The sequence below is a fragment of the Thermobia domestica genome, chromosome 10, assembly GCF_964235325.1.
Source record: "Thermobia domestica chromosome 10, izTheDome1.hap1.1, whole genome shotgun sequence".
Classification (NCBI taxonomy): Eukaryota; Metazoa; Arthropoda; class Insecta; order Zygentoma; family Lepismatidae; genus Thermobia; species Thermobia domestica.
This window is the reverse complement of record NC_137463.1, coordinates 147,111,074-147,131,965: the sequence shown is the minus strand read 5'-3', so window position 1 is coordinate 147,131,965 and position 20,892 is coordinate 147,111,074.

Sequence of the window (20,892 nt, the reverse complement as noted above, 5' to 3'; positions counted from 1 at the left end):
CCTTTCGTTCTAAGGAATGAACTCGTTTTCGAGTCGTAATTATCTGACCATTTACAACGATTCTGCTCTTTCATTTTATTTTTAAACATGTCACTAACTAACAATTAGCAAATTTGCTTTAACTTCCAAACTCTCGCTCTACTGAATCGATTAACCTTTCAATTGTAAATATATAATAATTACGATAAAACTGTCATTTAATTTTATTCTTAAATGTTACTTCAACTAACAGTAAGCAAGTCTACTTCATTTTAATAACACTCGTTTCGTTCTACTCAATAGACTCTCTTTTCAACTGTATATCTTTGCCAATATACGACAATACCGTTCCTTGATTTTTTTCTTAAATATGTCGGTAACTAGCGATCAGCAAGAGTCTTGTTCAGCTTCCAAACATCCTTTTCCCCTACTGAGTGTAATTACTCTTCAATATAAAGTGTCTCACAATTTGCGACACTCCGTTCTTTCCGTTTATTCCAAAATATGTCAGTAACTAACGACCAGCAAAAATCTATTTACTTCAGCTGCCAATCACTTCTTTCGCTCTATATATTGAAATCACTCTTCAATTGTAAATGTGTGATGAATTACAATTACCTTGTTTCATTTTCTTCTAAACTATGTCAGTAACTAGCAATCACTTAAAGTCTTCATTTTGCAAACACACTTTTCGCCTTACCGAATGGAGTCACATTCCAACTATATACACCTGAACACTTACTACAGTTCCATTGTTTCAGTCTATTCTTAAATATGTCAGTAACTAACGATTAGAAAAAGTATACTTCAGCTTCCATACTCCTCTCACATTCTGAATGGGCCGACTTTGAATTGTAAATATCCAACAATTTGCGACAATTCCGTTATTTCATTTTATTTTTAAATACGTCAGCAAATTACGATCAGCAATAGTTTCCTTCATCTTCCAAACACTTCTTTCGACGTAGCGAATCGACTTTTTTTCACTCGTAAATAGCAGACAATTTACGACAATTCCGATCTTTCAGTTTATTCTTAAACATGTGGGAAACTAACAATCAGCATGAGTGTGTTTAATCTTCCTAACACTCCTTTGGCCCTACCGCATAGATTCACTTTTCCATTGTAATTATTGGACAATTTACAACTTTCATTCTTCCATATCATTTCATTTCATTACTTCATTTCATTATTACATATGTCCGCAACAAAGGATCAGCAAGAGTCGAGTTCTACATTCAAACACATCACTGAATAGCCTCACTGAATTCCCTCAGTTTTGAATCGAAACTATCTGACAATTTAAGACAATTCCACTTTTTAATATATTATTAAATATGTCAGTAAGTAATGAACACTAAGAGTCCATATTCTTCCAAACACACCTTTTGCCCTGCTAAGTAGACTACTTTTATATTCTAAATATCTGACAATATACGACACCTGTTCCTTCATTTTATTCTTAAATATGTCTGCAACAATCGATCAGCAAGAACCAGCACTATCTTCCAATCACACATTTCCCCTACTGAATGGACTCACATTCCAATTGTAAATATCTGAGAATTTACGACTTTTCCGTTCTTTATTTTTATTCTTAAATCCGTCAGTAAGCGTTTGTTTACTCTTCCAAACACTACTCTCTTTCTAGTGAATGGACACACTTTTCAATTGAAAATATCTGACAATTTCCGACAAATAGTGCTCTGTCATTTTATTCTTAAATATATCTTCAACCAACAATCAGCAAGTGTCCGCTTTAGCTTTAAAACACTCCTTTCGCATTACTGAAGGGACTTACTATTCAATTGCTAATATCTGAATATTTGCGACATTAATGTTCTAGCCTTATTTCTTAAATATGTCAGTAACTATCGATCAGCAAGAATCTATTTATTCAGCTTCCAATCACTCTTTCGCAATATACATTAGAGTCAACCTTCAATTGTAAATATCTGACAAACTACGACAATTCCCTAATATCATTTTATTGTTAAATATATCAGTAACTAACGATCCCCAAGAGTCTGCTTGAGCTTCCACACTCATTTCGCATTTCTGAGTGAGCCCACTTTTCAATTCTAAATGTCTGACAATTTGCGAAAATTCCGTTATTTCATCTTATTCTTAAAAACGTCTTCCAGTATCGATCAAGAAGGATTTTCTTCATCTTATAAACACACTTTTCGCCCTACGGAATGGACTCAGTTTCCACTCACTTTGTTCACAATTATGACAACTCCGTTCTTCTTTTAATCATAAATACGTCAGTAAAAAAGAAATCCCCAAGAGTCCTTATTCTTCTAAACGCACCTTTCGCCCTGCTAAAGAGACTCACTTTTGAATAGTAAATATCTGATAATCTACGACAATTCCCGCCTTTCATTTTATTACTAAATATGTCTTTTACGTACGTACGATCTGCAATATTGTGCTTCAAATCCGAAAACTCCTTGCGCCCTGATAAATAGACTAACTTTTCAAATGTAAATGTCTTACAATATACAATTCCGTTTTTTATTTTAAACTTAAATATATGTAATTAACGAACAGCATGACTCCTTAAATATGCTAGTAACTAATGATGACCAAGAGCCTACTTCATCTTCCAAACCACCTTTCGTTTTACTCAATGGACTCACTTTTGAATTGTAAACATCCGATCATTTACGTCAATTCCGTTCTTTCAATTTTTTTTAAATATGTCCGTAACTAACGATCAGCAAGAGTTTATATTGGCTTACAAACACTCGTTTATCCCTATTGAATGGAATTGCTTTTCAATAGAAAATGTCTTTCAATTTACTGCAACCCTGTTCTTTTATTTTATTTTAAATATCTCAGTGACTAACGATCTGCAAGACTGAGCTTCATCATCCAAACACTCCTTTCTTAATACTGAAATGGCTTACTTTTCACTTTTCAATTGCGAATATCTTACAATTTAACACAATACCGTTCCTTCATTTTCTTCTTAAATATGTCTTTAAACAACGGTCACTAAGAGTTTGCTTTAATTTTCAAACATCCCTTTCGCCTTACTGAATCGACTCACTTTCCAATTGTAAATATCTGACAATTTACACATTTCCCTAGTTTCATTTTATTTTTATATACGTCAGTAACTAATGATATGCAAGATTCTTCTTCAGCTTCCACACTCCTTTCGCCTGGCAGAATGGACTCACTTTTGAATTGTGAATATCATATAATATACGATAATTCCGTTCTCTCATTTTATTCTTCTATATGTCAGGAAACAACAAACAGCAGGAGTCTTCTTCAGCTTCAAACACTGCTTAGGCCTTATTGAATGGAATCATTTTTCAATGATAAATACCTCAAAATTTTGGACAATTTCGTTATTTCAATTTAATGGTATATATGTCTCCAACCAACGATCACTAAGACTATGCTTTAGCTTTCAAACACTCCTTTCGGCTAACTGAATGGACTCATTTTCCATTCGTAAATGTCTGACACTTTACACCACTTGTGTTCTTTCATTTTAATGTTAAAAATATCCGTAACTAACAATCTTTAAGAGTTCGCTTAATCTTCCAAACACTTTGACCCTCCTTAATGCGATCAATTTCTATTGTATATGACAGACAATTTACGACAATTCCGTTATTTATATTTATTCTTAAATATGTCACTAACTGACGATAATGAATATCTACTTCATCTTCGAAACTATTCTTGCCCTACTGAATTCGTAACTTTCTAATTGTAGGTATCTGACAATTTATTACAAATCCGTTCTTTCATTTTAATCTTAAACATGTCAGTAACCAACCTTGAGCAACAGTCTCCTTAATCTTCCAAGCACTCCCTTCTGCCTACTGAGTGAACTAACTTTTCAATTTTAAATATTTGACAATTTACTAAAATAACGTTCTTTCATATTCTTCTCATACATGTCCTCAACTAGCAATCAACGAGAGCATCCTTCACTTTACAATCGCAGCTCTCCCGCTTCTGATTGCACTAACTGTTTATATGTAAATACCTGACAATTTACAACAATTACGTCTTTTCGTATTAGTCTTAAATAAGTCAGTAACTAACGCTCAGCAAGAGTCTCCTTCAACTTCGAAACACTGCTTCCGTTTTACTGAATGGAATCTCTTTTCAATTGTGCATATCTGACTATTATGTCTATTTCTTTCTTTCATATATACTTAAATATGTAAGTATGTAACGATTACCAAGAATTTGCTCCATATTTATAACACTCCTTAAGTTCTAAACGATGGACTCACTTTTCAATTCTAATATGAAATTTTACGACAATTAAGTTGTTTCATTTCTTTAAGATTTGCCAGTCACTAACGATCAGCAAGAAGTTGCTTCATATTCCGAGCACTTCTTTCGCACTACAGAGATGTTTCACTTTACAATTGTACATATCTGACAAGTTACGACAATTCCGTTCCTTCATGCTTCAAAAATTCATCAGTGACTAACGATCAGCAAGATCATCTTCCAAACACTGCTTTCGCTCTACACATTTTACTCGCCTTTCAATTGTAAATATCTGATAATTGACCAGAATTCCATTGTTTCTTTTTATATTAGTAACTACTGATCTGCAAGTGTCTCCTTCAGCTTCCACGCTCCTTTAGCCCTCGAAAATGGACTGAACTTCCAATTTTAAATATCTGACAATTTACGACTACTCAGTTTTTTAATTTTATTTTTTAAATATCTCAGTAAATAACGATTAGCAAGAGTCTGCTTTATATTCATAAAACTCCTTTCGTTCTACTGTAAAGACTCACTTTTCAATTGCAAATATGACTTTTTACGACACCCCGTTTTTTCTTTTTTTCTAGATAAGTCAGTGGCTAACGGTCAACAAGAGTTTGCTTCATCTTCCAAACACTTCTTTCGAACTACAAGAATTTTCTCTTCTAAACAGCTTATAATTTTTACAATTCCGTTCATAAGTGTTATTCTTAAATTTGTCGGCTACTAAGCATTATCAGGTGTATAATACAACTTCCAAACAGTCCTTTCGACCTACTGAATAAACACGCTTTTCATTTGTAAATGTCTGACAATTTACGACAATTCCGTTCTTTCATTATATTCTAAAATTAGTATAAGAGTCAGCTAGAGCCTGTTTCATCTTCCACAAACAATTTTCCCCCTAGTGAATGCACTCACCCTTGAACTGTAATATATCTGACAATTTAAGACAACTTCGTTCTATCAATATATTCTTAAACAGGTGAGTGACTAACGAATACCAAGAGTCTGCTTCAGTTTCGAAACACTACTTACGCTTTAGTCAATGCACAGACTTTACAATTGTAAATATCTGACAATTCACGATCAAACCGTTCGTTCGTTATTGTAAAATAACTCAGAGATTAACGATCAGTAAAAGTCTGCTCCATCTTCCAAACACTCCCCTCGTTCTAGTAAATGGACTCACTTTTCAATTGCAAAAATCTGACGATTTACGTCAATTACGTTCTTAGGTGTATTTTTAAATATCTGAGTAACTAACGTTGAGAAAGAGTCTACAAAAACATCTAAACACTCCTTTTGCCCAATAGAAGGGACTCACTTTTAAATTGAAAATATGGCAATTTATCAGAATTCAGTTCTGTGATTGTTCAAAAATAAGTCAGTGATTAAAGATCAGCTAATGTCTGTTTCACCTTAAAAACACTACTTTTAACCTACTCCTTTTAACCTTCTCACAACTTACGACAATTAAGTTCTTTCATGTTATTCTTAAAGATATCAGTAACTAACGATCAAAAAGTTTCTGCTATATCTCCTAACACTGTTTTCGCATTACTGAATGGAATCACTTTCCAATTGTAAATATCTGACAATTTACAAAAAAAAAAAAAAAAAAAACATTGTTTCATTTTATTTTTAAACATGTCAGTAATTAACGAACTGCAAAAGTCTGCTTCAGCATCTACACTCCTTTGCCCTGCTGAGGGGACTCACCTTTCCCTTGGAAACATTTGATAAATTACGACAACTCCGTTTTTTCATTTTATTCTTAAATAAGTCAGTAACCCCTAACGATAGGAGAGAGACTACTTCATCTTTGGAAACCTCCCTCCCCTACCTTTCAAATGTTATCTTACGATGTACAACAATTCTTTTGTTTCATTTTATTCTTAGATATGTCAGTTACTAACGATTATGAGTCTAATCCAACTGCCGAACTCTCCTTTCGCTTTAGTCGATAGACTAGACTCTCTTTTCAATTGTAGATATCACAATATATGAAAATTCCTTTTTTTCATTTTATTTTAAATACGTTAGAAACTAAGGATTAGCAACAGTCTACTTTATCTTTGAAAAACTCCTTTCGCTATTATTCAAATATAAATATCTTACAATTTACGACAATTCTGTTCTTTCATTTTATTCTTAAATATGTGTTTACCTAACAATCATGAGTCTATTCTATCTTCCTAACTCTTTTTTCGCTTTACTCGATATACAGTCTTTTCAATTGTAGATATCACAATATACAATAATTCTGTTCATTCATTTATTACATAAATATGCTAGTAACGAACGATCAACAAGAGTCAGATACATGTTCCAAACACTCCTTTCCCTTATTGTTTGAACTCACTTTGCAATTGTAAATATATGACTACTTACGACAAATCCATCGACTTATTTTATCCTTAAATAGTTCGGTACCATACGATCTGAAACAGTCTGCTACAACTACCAAATACTCTTTTCACCTTACTAAATGGCCTCACTCTTCAATTTTAAATATCTGAAATTTACGAAAGTTCCAATCTTTCATTTTATTTTTAAATATTTCTCTAGTTATTGATCACCAAGAGTCTGGTTCATCTTCCAAACACTCGTTTCACCCTATGAATGAGCTCACTCTTCTACTGTAAATATCACACTATTAAAACAACTCCTTTCTATCATTTTGTTCTTAAAAGTGCCAGTACCATACGTTCAGCTGGGGTCTACTTCAGCTTCCAAACACTCCTTTCGTTCAACTAAATTGACACACTTGAATTGCAAATATCACAAATTACGACAGTTCCGTTCCTTCATTTTTTTAACTGTCAGTGACTAGCCGTCTTCAAGAGTCTGCTTCGTCTACTAACACACCTTTCAATTGTAAATATCTGATAATTTGCGAAGTTGCCGTTCTTTCATTTCACTCATAAATATGTCAGTAAGTAACGATCAACAAGAATCATCTTCATCTTCCAAACACTCGTTTCGCCCTACTTAAAGGACTCACATTTTAAAAGTAATTATATGAGGATGTAGGACAAATCCGTTATTTCATTTAGTTTTAAATAATTCAGTAACTAACGTTGAGCAAGAGTTTACTTCAGTTTCCAAACATTTTTCCCGCTACTGAATGAAGTCTTTTTTCAACTGTAAATACATTACAATTAACTACAATTACGTTCTTTCATATTGTTCTCATATATGTCAAGACAATATAACAGAACTCCGTACTATCATTTTGTTGTTAAAAATGTCTCTGACTTACCATCAGCAATAGTCTACTTCACCTTCCAAACACTCCTTTCGTTCTACTGAATCGATTCACTTTTCTAATGTAAATATATTAATAACGATAAAACCGGTGTTTAATTTTATTTTTAAAGGTGGCTTCAACTAAGTATCAATAAGGATACTTCAACATATTAACACTCGTTTCGCACTACTGAATGGACTCACTTTTCAATTGTATAAATCTACAATATACGACAATAACGTTCCTTAATTTTATTCTTAAATATGCCGTTTTCTTATTTCATTTCAACTAACTATTTTCAAGAGTCCTCTACATCTTCCAAACACTCGCTCCATCCTGGTAAATAGACCCACTCTTGAAATCTAAATATATGACAATGTACGACACGTTCTTTCATATTAAACTTAACTATGAACTAGCGATCAGCAAGAGTCAACTTCATCTTCCAAATATGCCTTTGCCCTACCAAATGGTATTACTGTTCAATAGAAAATGTCACAATTTACAACAATACCGTTCTTTCATTTTATTATTAACTATGTCAATAACTAAGGATTAACAAGAGTCTGCTTTTAATTTTAACATTCTTTTCGTTCTACGGAAGGGATTGACATTCCAATTGTAAATATCTGGCAATTTACGGCAATTCCGTTCTTTATTTTTATTCTTAAATCCGTCACTAAGTAATGATCACTAAGAGTCTGCTTATTCTTCCAAACACTACTTTCTTCCTATTGAATGGACTCACTTTTCACTTCAAAATTACTGACAATTTACAACTATGTTTTTTATTTTATTTTTAAACATCTCAGTGACAAACAATCAGCAAATCTCTGTTTCATCTTGCAAACAGTCATTTCTCAAGACTGAATGGACAAAATTTTGAATTGCAACTATCTGACAATTTCCCACAATACTGTTCTGTCATTTTATTCTTAAATGTGTCTTCAATCAACAATCACCAAGTGTCCGCTATAGCTTTGAAACACTCCTTTCTCATTACTGAATGGACTTACTATTCAATTGCTAATATCTGAATATTTGCGTCATTAACGTTCTTGCATTATATTGTTAAATATGTTAGTAACTATCGATCAGCAATAGTCTATTTAATTCAGCTTCCAATCACTGTTTCGCCCTATACATTGGAATCACCCTTCAATTGTAAATGTCTGACAAATTACGACAATTCCCTTATGTCATTTTATTGTTATATGTATCAGTAACTAACGGTCTCTAAGAGTCTGCTTCAGCTTCCACACTCCTTTCGCATTTCTGAGTGAGTCCACTTTTGAATTGTAAATATTTAACAATTTGCGACAATTCCGTAATTTCATTTTATTCTTAAACGAGGTTTTCAAGTATCGATCAAGAAGGGTTTTCTTCATCTTATAAGCACACCTTTCGCCCTACTGAATGGACTCAGTTTCCAATTGTAAATATCTGGCAATTACGACAATTCCCTTCTTACATTTTATTTTTAAATATGTCTCTTCCGTACGATCTGCAATATTGTGCTTCAAATCCGAAAACTCTTTGCGCCCTGCTAAATAGAGTAACTTTCCAAATGTAAATATCTGACAATATACGACTATTCCTTTTTTCATTTTAACCTTAAATATATGTAACTAATGACCAGCATGACTCTCCTAAAATATTCAAGTAACTAATGATCAGCAAGAGCCTGATTCATCTTCCAAACCACTTTCGTTTTACTCAATGGACTCACTTTTGAACTGCAAACATAGCACAATATATGTCAATTCCGTTCTTTCAATTATCTATAAATATATCACTAACTAACGATCAGGAAGAGTTTACATTGGTTTATAAACACTCTTTTATCCCTATGGAATGTAATTACTTTTCAATAGAAAATGTCTGTCAACTCACTGCAACTCCGTTCTTTCATTTCATTTTTAAATATCTCAGTGACTAACGATTTCCAAGACTGAGCTTCATCATCCGAACACTCCTTTCTTATTACTGAAATGGCTTACTTTTCACTTTTCAATTGCGAATATCTGACAATGTAAGATAATACCGTTCTTTCATTTCCTTCTTAAATATGTCTTCAAAAAACGATCAGTAAGAGTCTGCTTTAGCTTCCAAACACTACCTTCGCCTTACTGAATGGACTCACTTTCCAATTGTAAATATCTGACAATTTACACATTTCCCTAGTTTCATTTTATCCTTATGTATCTCAGTTAATAATGATCTCCAAGATTCTTCTTCGGCTTCCATTCTCCTTCCGCCCTGGGGAGTGGACACACTTTTGAATTGTGAATGCCATACAATATACGATAATTCCGTTCTCTCATTTTATTATTCTATATGTCAGGAAAGAACAATCAGGAAGAGTTTTCTTCCGCTGGAAACACTTCTCAGGCCTTATTAAGTGGAATCTTTTTTTCAATTGTAAATAAATATCTGTCAATTTAAGACAAATCCGTTATTTCAATATAAGCTTATATATGTCTTCAATCAGCGATCACTAAGAGTCTCCTTTAGCTTTCAATCACTGATTTCACCTTACTGAATGGACTCAATTTCCAGTAGTAAATGTCTGACAGTTTACATCAATTGTGTTCTTTCATTTTATTTTTAAATATGACGCCAACTAACAATCAGCAAGAATTCCCTTAATCTTTTGGCACTCTCTTTCTACTTAATGGGATCTTTTTTCTATTGTATATTACACACAACTTACGACTATTCCGTTATTTAAATTTATGTCAGTAACTGACGATTTGCACTAGTCTTCTTCAGCTCCGAAACTCTTCTTTTACTCTACTGAATAGACGCGTTTTACAATTAAAAATATCTGTCAATTTACGACAAAACTATTCTTTCGTTTTTTAAAAATAAGTCAGTGACCAAGCATCAGCAACAGTCTGTTTCCTCTTCCAAAAATTACTTTCGCTCTACTGAATGTTCTCACTTTTCAATTGTAAATATATGAAAGTTTAGGACAATCAGTTCCATAATTTAAATCGTAAATATGTCAGTAAATAACGATATCTAAAGGTCTGTTTGTTGCAAAAACTCTTTTCGCGGTTCTAAAGAGATCCACTTTTTTCATTTAATTCATATATTTTTCTTCAACTAACGGTTTTCAAGAGTCCCTTACCTCTTCCAAACACTCGTTTCATTCTGCTTAATAGACTCAGGTTTGAAATGTAAATATCTGACAATGTACGACACACGTTTTTTCATATTGAACTTAAATATGTCCGTAACTAGCGGTACTCAGGAGTCAACTTCATCTTTCAAACACCCTTTTGCCCTACCAAATGGAATTACTGTTCAATAGAATATGTCACAATTTACGATAATACCGCTTTCTCATTTTATTCTTAACTATGTCACTAACTAAGGATTAACAAGAGACTGCTTTAAATTTTAACATTCCTTTCATTCTACGGAATGGACTCGGTTTTCAATCGTAAATATGTGACCATTTACAACAATTCCTCTCTTTCATTTCATTCTTATATATGTCGGCAATTAACGATCAATATGAGTCTACTTCAGCCCGAAACACTAGTTTCACCTTGCAGAATAGACTTGGTTTTCAATTGCAAACATCTGAGAATTTGCGACGATTCCGTTCTTTTGTTTGTTTGTTTGTTTTTTTAACATGTCAGTAACTAACAATTAGCAAAAGTTTGCTTCAATTTCCAAACTCTCACCCTACTGAATCTATTCCCTTTTCTATTGTAAATATCTCACAATAAAACCGCTGTTTAATTTTATTCTTAAATGTGGCTTCAACTAAGAATCAGCAAGTCTACTTCAACTTAATAATACACGTTTCGCGCTACTGAATTGTAAAGTACCCAAAATCCTGACATGTATTTTGTAAATTTATTTTGTTTATTGTAAAAGAAGGAAGTGATATTCAAACTTTTAGGAAAATAAAAAACAGGTAATTTAGGCATCACACGACAATTATAGGAAGTTTCCCTTTGCGGAAATAACAAAGTAAGGCATTTCATAAGGAGACCTGAGCTAAGCTCTACGCCACAACCAGGAAGCACCGAAATCCCGGAAGGGGGTTGTGCTAGTTGAGGACGGAAAGTAGAGTAGGGACTTGTAATTAAGATCGCATAGTGAAAAGACATACATTGGAGATTATTAAAGCTGAACTACCTGTGAGTATGACATTTATTTACGATGTTGGATACTCATAATGGTTAAGTTTCTGTGCCATTACGACTTAGTAGATTTTTATAGTTAAAACCATTTCGACTTCTGATAGCCTGTGATGTGATGTCGAAAATATCTAAAAGAAATTGATTATTTCATTTCTTATCCTACGATGATTAGTTAAATTCATCCTTTAATTTTCTAAATACACGGTGTTACAAATTTCAGATAAGCTACGCTCTGCCCCCAAGTATACAAAGTTTCTAAGATATTAAATCATTCCAGTTAGAAATTTGTAGACCACGTTATGGTGGAAGCATCCGGTTTTATCCATTTATGTTACCGTACTTATGTTACCGTAGGATTCCGGACAACATTATTAGATTTTTCTCATATTCCTCATATGTTTCGATTTTAGAGCTCTTGCTAATTTTATACGTCATTTAAGTAACATTAAATTAGATACATCATGCTTGGATCCGATTTCTCATACATATGAGAATGAAGCGTATCACGCGTAGTTTAAATTATTTAGACGACAGCATCAGTTTGTTAATTGAGTAAAAGGAGTTTTATATTTTTTTCTGTCTCTCTCTTGCTCATAGTATCCTGAAATTACAGACGTCAGTTGCTGTAATGCTATATAATCTTGCAAGAATAATTTCCTCTTGTTACTAAAGAAACGGACAATACACCAAGATTCTTGTTGTCATATAAGAATTTGCTGCATTTACAAACTAATGGTCAGTGTACTTTGCTTAGGTTGCAAAATTAGTCACAATGCGAAGGTTTATTTTCTGTTCGTATGTAGGATATGAATAATACTTCCAGCAGTGATACAAAACATTCAGACGAATAATTTAGAACGTTAACATAAAAAAAGATATCAATAAAAGTAAAAACCCCCCACTTGAACGGAAATACAATAAGTCTAAGAAAATGCAGGGACAACACAGTGAAGGCTCTAAATCCTATTGTTTATGTGTACAATTCTCATTATCATTTTCCGAAATTTAAACCACACAAAATCACGATACAGCAGTTCTTTGATGAATATGATGAATATGAATCTCGTTTGTTTAAGATATTTTATTCATGGTAGACAAACATGCTCCGAGTTTGACAGAAGAGCACATCATTTCAATCATTACAGCAGGGTTGAAACCGTACTATATTCAACACCTAGGTTACGAGTCTTTTGACACTTTAGATGCGTTTACTCAGGCTCTCTATACATTAGAAGCAAATGAATGTAAAATTAGAAATCAAGGGCACAGGGGAAAAACCAACTGAGTCACAAAACTTAAATTTTACAGGAGAGCAAAAACAGTTTAAAACGTTTTCACATAAAACACAGAATTTTTACGAAAATGGTTACGGTTCATTTTTGCATGTTGGTTCATTGTTATTATGTTTTTAAATAATTACTGCGTAAAATATATTAACAACATAATTATGATTGCTTTTATATTAGTGAACAGGGACTGAGTTGTTTTTTCTCCTGTATATTTATAAATTGTAAATGAGTATGTTTTTAAAGCCTTTTTAAGGATCGAACATACAAAAGCGAATAAGATACAGCATTACACGTAAAAGTTTCTACTTGATGAAACTAAAAATAAAACTGATCCCTTAGTTACTAAAATTCTTGAATTTAGAAAAGTTCTTGAAATTAGCGGTTTGTTTGTAGCATGCTGCAAAACACACACACACACAATACAGTAGTTATCCTCTGTAAATGAACCAAATTTATAATAGCTGTTTTTGCTAAAACTATTGTTGTTATATGAACTTTGATTGTTGTAAGGGTAATTGTTACGTTTCATTACTTTTGTGAATTGCGCCAAGTTATGATTTGATTATGGTTTGTTGTTAATATTCATTGAAAATTAATGTAAAACTATTCGGCCACAAGTCATCTATAATTTTATTTTAAAATAAGAGCAGTGCAAGAACTTATCACTAGGTAAAAAGATTATTATCCAACCTTTTAAAAATCGGGTTCTGCATCTGGGACATCAACATGTGGAAAGACCGCAGCAGTTTCATTGGCAGCAAGGAGGCTCTCATAAAATTCCTTTGAACCTTCCTCCTCACAGAATTTCATTAGCACTTTAAGATCATTGCACTTCTCTTTTGTCAAGGCTATTGGAGCTACGTACTTTGGGGCTCCCCAAAACTTCGACGGGGAGTACATTTTTTCTTTTTCTCTTCTTCTTTTCTTTTCCTATTTCAACATCGGTTTGCCTTACGTTAGATGTGTAAACTGCTCCGTTGTAGGCGTTTCTATGCTCAACTGATAGAGACTTTGACTTAGTGAATCGCAGTTACTTCACAGGTCTGACAAGGAAACAAAATTTCTTTTTGTAGAATTTAAAAGACAAAAAGTTGCCGCAATCCTTGAATAAGGTTTGCTCACATTTTATGACTTGAAAAGGGCTTGGCTTCATTCGTGATCCCTCAAGAACTGTCCTCCACCCATTTGGTGTTTTGACTCTTGCAGGTTTTGGTATAAGACTTATACTTTTGTCAGTCTCCATGTATGAGTGGCCTTGTACAGGAAATGTTACAACAACAGTGTCAAACTTATTTTGCATAACAGTAGCGTAGTGCAAGAACTTAATAATGGTATGGTTTTTATTCTGTCCGCCACATGAGTCTGCAAATATGTATAGTGTCTTGACTGATTTGCTTAAATAAATTTCATAGAAGTGGCTACGCATCGACGCAACATCATCCGCACCTTTTTTTCGCAGTAGTTTCGTCACATGTGTATATCACAGAAACATCATTCGACAGCACATGCACATTAAAAATGTAAAATGTCAGCTGGCGTCTGAAGTACACTTCGGCAGTTGATATGTTTGGGGTTGGAAGGTTTTTTTTTTTTTTCCAAAATCAATACATATAGCTTCCACTTCATTAGATTTTCTAGACTCTTGCTTAGCTTTATTTTTTAGCTTGTAAAACCATTCGGCTTGTTTCAAGTGAAGAGCTTTCTACGTTAACAGTTTTTACCTGTTTTTTAGCGGTGCTAGTTTTTCATCATTATTTCCACTGGCTGTTATTTTCCTATCAATTTCAGTTAATTTGGCTTTTTGCTCATCACACCAGGAACAGGTATCAGTGCGAGGATAGCCGAATCCAATATTAAATTCAGAAACAAATATCTGACGAAAACTTTCATAACACATCTCAAGACCCGGATATTTATTCAAAAATATTCCTAGTAAGACCTTAACATTTATATCTTCAGACAAATATACTTTCTTGGAGTCATTTAAACTGTAGTGAGCCTGGCGACCATCAATGGTCCTAAAAATCAATTGCCAATTTATGTGTGTCCTGGGAAATTTTATGTGGTCTGTTTGCGTGTTTCCCTCTATGGTCTTTAGGGGCCTGACCTGTTAGCATTAAAGGCCGTTTTATAGTGTGCAACTTAAAAGGTTTGACTCCAAAAATGGATTGATATCCCTTGAAACAAACTGGGACTTCGACAGTGGAACCTACCCGTACGACCCTAACTTTGTAGGTAAAAGAACTACCATTTTGTTTAGCTTCATCTTCACACTTCCTAGGCCTCCTTTGAGCAACAGGCAGTACTGAAATCAGGCCAGCAAGGTAGCAACTTTGACCATCAGTTCCTACTTGAGCTCCTATGTCGTTGAATTCTTTTATCAAAGATTTTCTTTCCTCAATACTGACATTTTTAAAGCACTTGTACCTTTTACAACGGAAGTCAATTCCAGTTTCATAAAATGATGCTCTTAACTTCTTCATGACATCAGTTATTCTACCAGTCTTTCTACGTTTCTTTGTAGATTTACATTCACTCAGTGGAGTTAAATGTTCACAATCACTAAAATCACTTTGAAATTCACCATCAATCATTTTGACACATTGTACGCATTTAAATCACAAGTAACGAAACAAACAGTAAACTCACAACACAGCACAGTGCAGAACATAACCTCAAAATGGGAGACCTCAGATGTTCGCGCATGCGTTAGTCGTCTGCATTTAGCGGACTGAGTTGTTTCTTAGCGTGTACCATCTTGACGCAGTTGCTTCTTCCCCTGGAAGACATTCCTTTCGAATGCTATATCTCTTGACAGAGTTGCCTGTTTGCCTGCATGTTTCGGCATGTTAAAATATAAGCTATGCACTACCTGTTGCCAACATAACCTCATTTTTTGATTTTTTGACACAGTTGGTTTTTCCCTGCACCCTTCAAACAGGAAAAAGAGAGAAATAGATGCACGTATTAAGAAAGCGTATAAGAAGAAGTGTAGAAAAGGGAAATGTAGTTGTTCGTCATCTGATTCTGAATCAGAATCTACGGTTACTGACAGTTCTTCGTCGGAGTCCGAGGACGAGATTACGTCACATACGCACAGGAAAAATAAAAAGAAAGCAATTAGAGAATTAGTGAAGAAACAAAAATACAGAGCTGAACATTCGGAAACTCAGAACGCAAACACACCTTCATCATAATCTCAAAGTAGCGAGTTTACATCTTCCGTTAATCAGTTAAAGAAACACATAGAAAAATTGTCGCTTAGAATCGAAGGCGGTTCTTCAGATTCGCAAAAGTCAAACACTCACTGTGCGAAAAATAATTCGCCATCCCATTAGAATAACAGAAATAATTTTCGAGGTAGTAAGAGAGGCAATTTTAATAAAAATCAATACTCAATACAACAATTTTAGAGGAAAAAATAACAATTTTCGAGGCTGTGGTGGTCGCGGTAATTTTAGATCAGGACCAGCAAATTATCATAACCAGTGTTGTTGTCACCATACTAGAGTGTCTCATGTACAGCAGATACCTAGTTTTAATCAAATGCAGTGTGTACATGACATACAAAATAATGGTACGACATGTTATGTTCCTGTACAAAACCCTTCCCAAATGAATCAGGAACAGGGGACTCATAATTTAAACTGACAACGTCTGTACAAGCAGACGGTAGATGTAAAGATAACAAGAAAAAGGGCCCACCCGTAGAGAGTAATGATACTAGTATACACCGTCAATATAAACAAAAGAATGTTCAGGGAGAAGAGATACAGACTCCATTAGAAATTGAAGGGGACACGGTTAGATTTACAATACAACAGAAAGAAACCATTAAAAATAATTGCAGATACGGCAAGTATAATATCAATTTTAGATAAATCATTGCTATCTCCTAAAACTCAATTGTCACAAGAATTTACGAAAATTGTTGGTGTTTCATGTGAACTTATAGAGATGAAACACACAGCCATAATCAAATTTCTAATCAACGGACGATCCTTTCATCACAGGTTCAAATAGTGGAAAATTTTGGTCCGAAAGCTCTTTTAGGAAATGACTTCTTTATTTTTCATAACGCCCGTGCTGATTACCTCAACAAAGGAAAACCTCTTTGTTTAGATAGGGAAAACCTCCTAGTAACAAACAACAACAGAGTAATACAGGTCATCAGGTTTCATAGTCAATATTTTGTTTATTGACAGAGGCATATGATCAAAGTTTGTTATTTATAAGAGGACGTATCATCCTCCACTGACAAGAATAATTATTCCACTTAAATGTATTAATTCGAAATCAGGTCAACAAGTGATTTTAGAGCCCGACATGTCTATAATTGAGAAACTAGGAATCTTAGTGCCGCGAGCTATTTTAAATAGAAACGAACCAGTAGTTGAAATTATTAACCCTTTAGTCATAAAAATCGTCCTTCATAAGAATTTTGTAATCGGAAAAGCGGAAGATGTTCAAATTGAAGAGTCAAATCAATGTTGCCAATCAATAGATGAAAATTATGTGGATGAGGAATTATTACGGGAAGGACAACAGTTATTTAAATTTCTAAATTAAATATTGGTCAAGATGCCAGTTCTTAATATAGAGAAAAAGTAATAGACCTTTGCTACTGCTTTGCTGATGTGTTTGCGTGGAATCCTAACAGGATCGGAAGAGCAAGAAATTTTCAATATAAGAGTGAACTTAACACAGAAAATCCGTTTTCACGCAAACAATTTCCAATTCCATATGCACTGAAATCGGAAGTTACGCAATTTATAAATACGTTATTGCAACAACGGGTGATACAAAGATCCCATTCCCCTTATAATTCTCCGGTTATGTTTCTTAGGAAACCGTCGGGAAAATTGAGCAAGATTATTGATCTGAGAGAATTGAACTTACGACTTTTGTATCATAGTGTTAGTTGACCTCCTCTCAGAGAAATACTGTCAACTCTGTCACGACACTTGTACTACGGATACTTGGATATTTCTAATGCCTTTTTCACATTAGAATTAGAACCTCAATCAAGGAAATTTACATCATTTAGCTTTCCAAATCTTGGAAAATTCCAATTCCTTTTTATGCCACAAGGTTATGTAAATTCTCCTTTTTATTTTCATACGTTCCTGTCAGTTGTACTAGCTAATTTACAGCCCGAAAATATAGCTTTATATGTGGATGATCTATTTCTATTTTCAAATTCTGAAGAGAAATTTGCAGAAATTCTAGAACAACTGCTGCATATACTGAGAATCTATGGTTTAAGAATGTCGGTAGAGCAATCAGTTTCTCATGAAATCAATCACAGCGTTCGGACACAAAATTTCAAAATTTGGGTTTGAAGTTTCAGACAGAATTTTGAAAACTATTGAAACTTATCCTCCACCTAAAGATACGAAATAATTACGATCCTACTTAGGGCTTTGTAATTCTATTCGAAACTTTTTGCCCAATTATGCAGAAATCACGGAACCGCTTCAAAAGCTCGTTCGTAAACTAGAAATGTTTGAGTGGACCGCTCAACATCTAGAAATTTTGAGGCTGAAATTGCTAGCAGCCCCCGCTCTGGCACCGTATGATAAAAAGAAACCTTTGTGCTTGTATACTGACGGGTCAAGGACAGCAATTTCTTCAATTTTGCTGCAGACAGATGATGAAAATTTAGGTGAATGGTATGTTACCTCATACTACTCTCGTTTATTAACACAAAAAGGAAAATGAAATGAAATCTTTAAGTTTTACGTCCCACGGATATGCCGGTTAGGATAAAGGAGACGGTGATGATGAGTAATGAATGAAATGGTGGAATAAAAAAGTGGGAGGGAACGGGAGTACCCCGAGAAAACCCACGCTCGCGGTGTTTGTCCACCACAAAGTTCACTTGACGGGGGCTGGGATCGAACCCGGGACCCGAAACATCAGAGGTGAACGCTCTACCACTGAGCCACCGCGGCCCCCCGTTTATTAACAGAATCAGAGAAAAAATGAGTGTTTTAGAAATTGAACTTCTAGCAATTATTGCTTCATTTCGAGCATTTCGTTACTTTCTGCTCGGAAGACATTTTTTCTGAAGACAGATTCAAGAGATGAAGACTAGTAAGAATTTGCCACTAAAACTTTTGAAATGGTATTTCTCTATATCAGACTATCAATTCATGCCAATACTTGTAAAAAGTGAGCTCAATATAGCTGACGGACTTAGCCGTTACACACTGCTTCCCCTACAGCCGAAAGATCTTTCAGTAGATCAGGACAAATGTTTAGTTAATTTCACAGATCCACAGGATATAGGCCGCTATCAAAGAGAGGACACATTCTTTGGAGATATTTATAAATATTTAGAAACGGGAGAAGTTTCATGTAACACCCATGCAGTACAAATGTCGAAATGCTATGAATTAGTAGATGGAAAATTTTACGAATACATAAGTTTGCAAACGTAGCCAAACGTTTACTATGTATTCCCTTTAAGTTACAAAAAAGGGTTTGATATGATTCATAAGTCATCATTAACCTCTGCTCATCAAGGTCAAACGAGAACATATAACTATGCGTTGCATAGAATTTATTTTCCACACATGAAAACGTTCATTAGAAACAGTTAGAAGCTGCCCATCCTGTTTATTAAATAAGAGAGTCACTAATCCTTCAAAAATTTTACCACAGATATATGCTCAATTACAGCCTTTTTCTACTATCCAAATTGATCTGGTACGCCCTTTCTCAATGTCTGAAAAGCATAACAAATACATTGTGATCATATGTGACCTTTGTACTAGGTATATTGTAACAGATGCTTTAATAGACTTAACAGCAGAATCAATTGCTAACTCGTTATATCGAAAAGTGTTTCTCAAGTATGGTCTGCCAGAGAAGATTATATTGGACAGACTTCCCGTACACCGTAGTAAAATAATGGCCGAACTTTCAGAAAGGTTGGGAACCACGTTGAATTTCATAGCTGTCAATCAGCAGGAATCTTTAGGTATGGTGGAAAAAACAGCAGATACTATTCAGCAAGCGTTACGACACTATGTATCGTCTAAAGGACACATATGGGATTTATCTTAACCAGCACTCACATTTTCGTTAAATAATGTTAGAAACGTAATAAAAAAATTCAGCAATTTCTTTTTCCTACAAGCCTTTCAGCCAAGGTCATTGTTGGAAAATGAATTTCATACTCCGGTACAAAACATCGAAAATGTAGACCACATTGAAGTTTTGAAAACGATAAGAGAAGAAGCTTATCAAAATATGATCAAGAATTATCGAAAGCAACAGGAGAAGTTTCTTCAACAAAACAAGCAAACAGAATTCCAGATTGGGGACGTTCTTAGTGAACGACCATCAGAAAGAGAAAGGGATCCCAGATGTGTTCAGTCACAAATATAATGTTAGCCGGGTCTACTCTAGTTCGAAATGAATGTGGGGATTGTAGCTTAAAGGAGAAGACCAAACTAAATTTAGAGAAATATCTGAAATTTCTCTCATAAACATCCCCTGAAAGTTAGGCAAAATGAGTACCATGAAGGTTAGGGACTAATTTAAGTTGTAATCAATGAAAATATTATTTAATTCATAGAAAGGCTTAGTGTTCATTTTGGATTAGTTTATAGGACATTGTATTTAGTGTTCTCAGGTTTGACGTGTTTAAATGTCTGAAAGGTTGTGAGGAATAAAAAGTAAGGAAATCTGGCCAAAAGAATGTCATACCTTGAGTACTTCTGGGTCCATGTTGCCAAGAATCCTAATTTGCAGCTCAGCTTTGGATGTTATAAAACGTCCTTGGAAGAATGAAACTTGATATTCGCAAAACACTCACGAATAAGAATTGTGTGTAAACTTTTCCGACACTAAAACTAAAATGACTTATTCTGTTTCGTTACTCTAAGTATAGTCTCGTATTACAAAGTGACATTCGCTTGTTTATAATTTACGACTCGATGCGTTTACTAGT